Source organism: Uloborus diversus, chromosome 9 (assembly GCF_026930045.1).
Source record: "Uloborus diversus isolate 005 chromosome 9, Udiv.v.3.1, whole genome shotgun sequence".
In the NCBI taxonomy this organism is placed as follows: domain Eukaryota; kingdom Metazoa; phylum Arthropoda; class Arachnida; order Araneae; family Uloboridae; genus Uloborus; species Uloborus diversus.
The window spans coordinates 154,273,956-154,279,732 of NC_072739.1; positions in this window are offsets into that span (position 1 = coordinate 154,273,956).

Genomic DNA, 5,777 nt, shown 5'->3' on the forward strand with positions numbered 1-5,777 from the left:
TTTTGTTGCAAGTAGTTATGACGTATATAAGTTAACTGTAATTTTTAACCTTCCCTGCCATCACTCCCTTGTCACATGTACGGAAAACATAGACCACAATGACTACTACAGTGACCGCCGCTTATTGAAATCACATTCGTTCTCAGGACATTTGATTTTATAAAGCGGCTGATTTTATTAACCGGCATACCTACCTTTAAAAAAGTGAAAAGTTTTTGAAGTTTAAATACTTTAAAAAACGAAATGAACTACGCCATTTATTTTTGTTTTAAGTATTTCAAAATATAGTTCTCATTTTAACTAAGCATGAAGTTTTTATTTTTTATTTTTTATTTTTTTTTTTACGCAAGGGTCTTAAAATATAGGCGCATTGCAAGTTTGGTAAACCGAATCGTAGAGTAAAGATTCAATATCGTTTGAGAGTTTACTAAATGTTTTGTATCGTTCAACATTATATTTTCTTCCTTGCTTTGAAGTACATCGGTATCATCAAGGGCTTTTCTGACATCCATTGAAGAGGCAAATTTGGCACTGAGCCTCATCTTCCGAGACCAATTCCTTCACTTCTTGGTGCTTCTCCATCAATTTTTTTCGCATGATATCCAAAATTTTGATTTTATAAAACGGCGTTAGTGATTTTATTAAAGGACGGTTTTAACATGCTTTGGTATTGCAATGATTCTGTTCTTCCAGATTTGATTTTAAAAAGCGGCTGATTTGATAATCCAGTGATTTTATTAGTGGCGGGTACTGTATTTGCAAACCACCACATTAGATCTTTTTAAATTTCATTAAAATAGTGTTTCCTTTTTGCCATAGAAATTACAATACCTTCAGTTAAATGCATTATTTCCTCCAAGTGTCATTCCTCTGTCTCAGTGTTTACTCTCTCCAAATAGCACTGTTTAGGAAAAATGACCCTATTTCGTAAAACCTTGTTTTTTTTTTCGAGCAATCACGATTGCTTATTGTTCTCATTTGTTGAGCAATCACGATTGCTTATTATTCTCATTTGACTGTTTTGATGTCCTATCATTTTATTTTCCCCCCGCCACCCTCTGCAGCATCACCGTTGACCGGGTCCTCACGATGCTGCTCCTCTAGCGAAAGCAGTCTCCAGGTTGCATCCATGTCCTACACACACGCGCATACATACACAACTACACACACAGACACCTACACATACACAAAAACATACACACAAATACCCACACATTCATGCCTGCACACAGACACAAACACATATTCCTACACAAACATACACATACCCCCCCCCACACACACATTCATATACACAACTACCCACACACATATGCCTGCACACAGACACAAACACATGCCTACACATATGCACATACCCCCTACACACAAACACACATACCCCCCACACACAAACACACACGCCTACATACACACACTCGTGATTGCGAAAAACATAATTTGAATTCAAGATGTCATAATTCAAATTAATTTTCTTTTCTTTTTTTTTTTTTTTTTTGAGTTGTGTTAGTTTTTTGCTGGTGTACGATTTGATATATCAAAAAAAATTAAAAATTTTTTACTTTTTAATAAATTATACTTAGTTCGAATTCAATTTCATCGAACAAATGCAAGGTATTCTTACATGAAACACATTCTCTCAGACGCAGGCACGCAACTCATTCTATTCCTATTCTTATGTAGATTAATCGTCTCTTTTCAGCGAAAGTCGAAACTCCACCAGAGCGAGAGCTTAGGGGTTGTGATGCATGGTATTCAGGACACTAGCCACTGAGAAACAGATATAGAAAAGACAGTCCGCAGGCTTTTAGTGTGTTTCTTTTAAGCATCGTGGTTTTTGCATTACAGGTAAGTGGGTCTCTTTTATTAATGGAAAACGCTGCAACATGTTTTTTTAGTCATGATGTTTCAGCCATTCAGAACAATGTTGGTCCTCAGTTTATGTGTACTTAAATACTAAACTCGTGTTTTAATAGAGTTCTTGCATTCACTGGTATAAGACCGAAAACAACTTCTGCATTGTTGTGTAGTTATCTAAAGTTAAGAAATACCCATTAAACATTTCAAAAATGTTGATTTTTTCAAGTTACCAAGCAGTTAAAATACTATATTTTCGCTTTGGTGCGCTCTAACCTGGATTACTGTAGTATTATTTGGGATCCCTTCTATAATAATAAAGCTAAAATTCTTGAACAAATTCAGTCTTTGTTTATTTACTGCATGGATTACAGAACTAATACTTGCGATTTTTACTTCCTTTTACAAAAAAGGAAGTATTGTATTCGCGAAAAAAATTTCACTCAAAAATCGGCCTTAATTTCCTTTTTTCTCATCCCCGAATGAATGTTGAGTTTTTCTTTCGACCCGAATACACGTGGATATACGCCTAGGAACCTACAAACATCCGAAATATCCATTTTGACGACCCCCAAGTTAATTACAACGAATTTTCTCGTGATGTCTGTATGTGCGTATGTGTGTATGTATCTCGCATAACTCAAAAACGGTATGCCCTAGAAAGTTGAAATTTGGTACGTGGACTCCTAGTGAGGCCTAGTTGTTCACCTTCAGTTTTGGTTGCATTCGGATGTTCCTAAGGGGGTCTTTTGCCCCTTTTTTGGGGGGAAATCATTATTAATTTCGATGTAAACTCAAGTGGTGTTATAATTTGTTGGACACTTGGCGATACATTGCCAGTATTTTGGTCGCCAAGTTTTGTCGCCAACTTGGCGACAAATTTTGCGATGTTTTTTTTTTTAAATATTAAATTTGGTTTCAATTTGGCCACTGTTGGTGATATTTAGAGAGTAAACAATTGAATCACATTAAAATTGCCAATAATGAGGAAATGACATTAAATTGGAGTAAAAGGAAGTCATGTGATGCGCACATCAGCTCGTTTGACTTATTCTTACTCCAATAAGTGTAATATATACAGAGACGTGCACGTGGAAGGGGAGAAGGGACACCTGTTGGCCCGAGCCGGAGCCTGAAAAGAGGCCCGAATTTTTTTTAAATAAGGGGTGAAATATATGTAGAGACATAGGGATAAACAATAGAGGGGTGTCCGAAAAAGTGGTTTGTGACGGGCCCCAAAATTTCTGTGCATGCCCTTGAGAACATATAATGTTTCCAATCTTAAATCCCGCCGTGAACTTTTATGTTTTCTTTTTTTATATAAATTACTTAATAACTTAATTGATTACCCAAAAATTGTCGATTGCATCCAACTTGCTTCCCCATACGAGACACTCAGAAACCATTTATATTTTCAAAACATTTTTACTGAATTGATAATTTTTGTCTTTGTAAATTTTACAAACATTTAAAAACTCATTGCTGCGATTTAAATACAGGGTGTTTCAAAATGAATAGCGGGGTTTTAACATGTTATAATATTTATTACACCAAACTTACAGCCACAAGTGATATATCAAATGAAAGAGAAACTCAAACAGTTTTGTTTGTTGGCATCAGTTTTTGGTGAAGCAACTGTAACTGATACTTCTTATCTGGATACTTTACAGCTATGGCTTTTCCCTCAACTGACACAAGATGAACCAGAAAATTTCATCTTTCAGCAAGATGGTGCGCCGCCTCACTGGCATAATGAGGTACGCGATTGGCTTAACCTAACTGTACCCTACCGCTGGATTGGCCGTAAGGGGCCTAATGACAGGGCTTGTTTCTCATGGCCTACACGGTCACCCGGCCCAACACCGTGTGATTTCTATCTTTGGGGGTTGATTAAGGACCGTGTGTATGTGCCTCCACTGCCAGCCGACCTTCCCGAATTAAGGAACAGGATTGAAACAGCTGTTGCAGCAAATACTAATGAGACACTCATCAAAGTTTGGGAAGAACTCGCATATCGTCTTGACGTGTGCCGAGTGACGAATGGTGCTCACATTGAACACTTGTAGGCTATTATGTAAAACTGTTTGAGTTTCTCTTTCATTTGATATATCACTTGTGGCTATAAGTTTGGTGTTATAAATATTATAACATGTTAAAACCCCGCTATTCATTTTGAAACACCCTGTATTTTCAATATGGCATTAGATGATTCTAAGCATAGATGTTTTAACTTTTTTAAAGGTCTAATTTGTTTTAATTTCTCCGATCCGGTTTCTGATGGCCACTGCAATTAGATTTTTTTCTGAAAGTGCAAAAATTATATAAAGAAATGAATAAATAAGATATTAAATACTTTTACAGTATTAAACATATTTTCACTGTTTGTTCGAACTTTTATGAATCTATACAGTCAAGTTTTTGAACAATAACAATTTTTACCTTATTTGCTCCTCATTATTAACTTTTTGCGAATTATACGTGATTTTCACTATCCAATATACCCTTGACACCCGGTTTCACGGATAATCGAAAGTTCACTGTATTAGTGAACCGGGACCCGTGGTAGCCTGATCTGTAAGGCATCAGATTTGTGACCGGAGGGTTCCGAGTTTGATCCTAGACGGTTGAAGATCCACCGTCTTCATTAATGGTGACTGGGGGACGTTAAATAGGCTCGTAGTCACAAAATCCTCCGAGTGAAACGATACCTCTGGGGATGCTGGGCCAATGATTGCTCGGTTTCAGGTCTGGATCAAAAAATCAGAGCTGTCCTCTGGGTCCTTTTCAACTTGTTAAAGCCGAAATGGTGGTAGGTACGGGGGATCCTGAAGTGAAATGAAATGTATTAGAGAACCCACCTTGAGTTTTAATTTAGGTAAAAGCATTGTTCGTCGATATGTATATAAATCAATGTATATCTTGATATATATAACGATATATATCCGATATTTATCTTGAAAATATGATATTTTTATATTTTTGATATTTATTTTTTCAACTATGGTATTTTCAATACAAAAGTTATATTAACCATACTAATAGTGTTTATTTATTATTAAAAAATAACTAAAAAGTTATGCACTATATTTTTATGATGTATTAATCCATCGTTAATACAGCAAAGTAATATAATATTAATTTTTTATTTGATATTCCTTTTTATTATTAGTAATGACACAATTTTAAAGCATACTAAAAGTGCCTAATGAAACATTAAATGTTGGTCAGAAAAAAAGAATGTCTAATAACTGTGCATCAACTAATGCATATTTTTTATTTCTGAACTATATAACTGTAAAAATAGCTAACAGAAGAAAAATGAGTAAAACAGTTCATGCTAAATTAACTTTATTAAAATTTACAAAAATGTAAAATGAAATATTAGATATAAATAATGAGAGAAACCCTAATTTTGAGTCTACATATTGTAATAATAATGTAAGAAACCAAAGAGTGGTTTGAGGATGTGCATTAATGTGTGAGGATGTGTTTCACTGAAAACAGGACAAGGGGTCATTGTTTTAAGCTATTTAAATCTCAGGCTAACATGGATATTAGGAAAAATTATTATTTTAGCAGGGTAGTGGAACCTTGGAACAGCTTACCGGAAAAGGTGGTAATGAGCAAGGGAGTAGATAGTTTTAAGGGGGCCATTGATCTTCACTGGGGATTGTAAATTGACCAGGACCAGTCTAGCTGGGCCCAGAGTCTGTTACTGGTCGTCACTTTTGTATTTGTATAACTATTTTGAAGACTTTAGTTTCTGCTGATTGAAAATATTGGATATATATCAAAATGTCGGATATTTTCGAAAATATTATGATATTTTCAAATTCTGCGTAACAGAAGAAACGTAACGCTGCACACAATTTCCGTTTCAGGTGGCGTAGCGGAGACACCTATTTTTCTTTCCCGCGGCA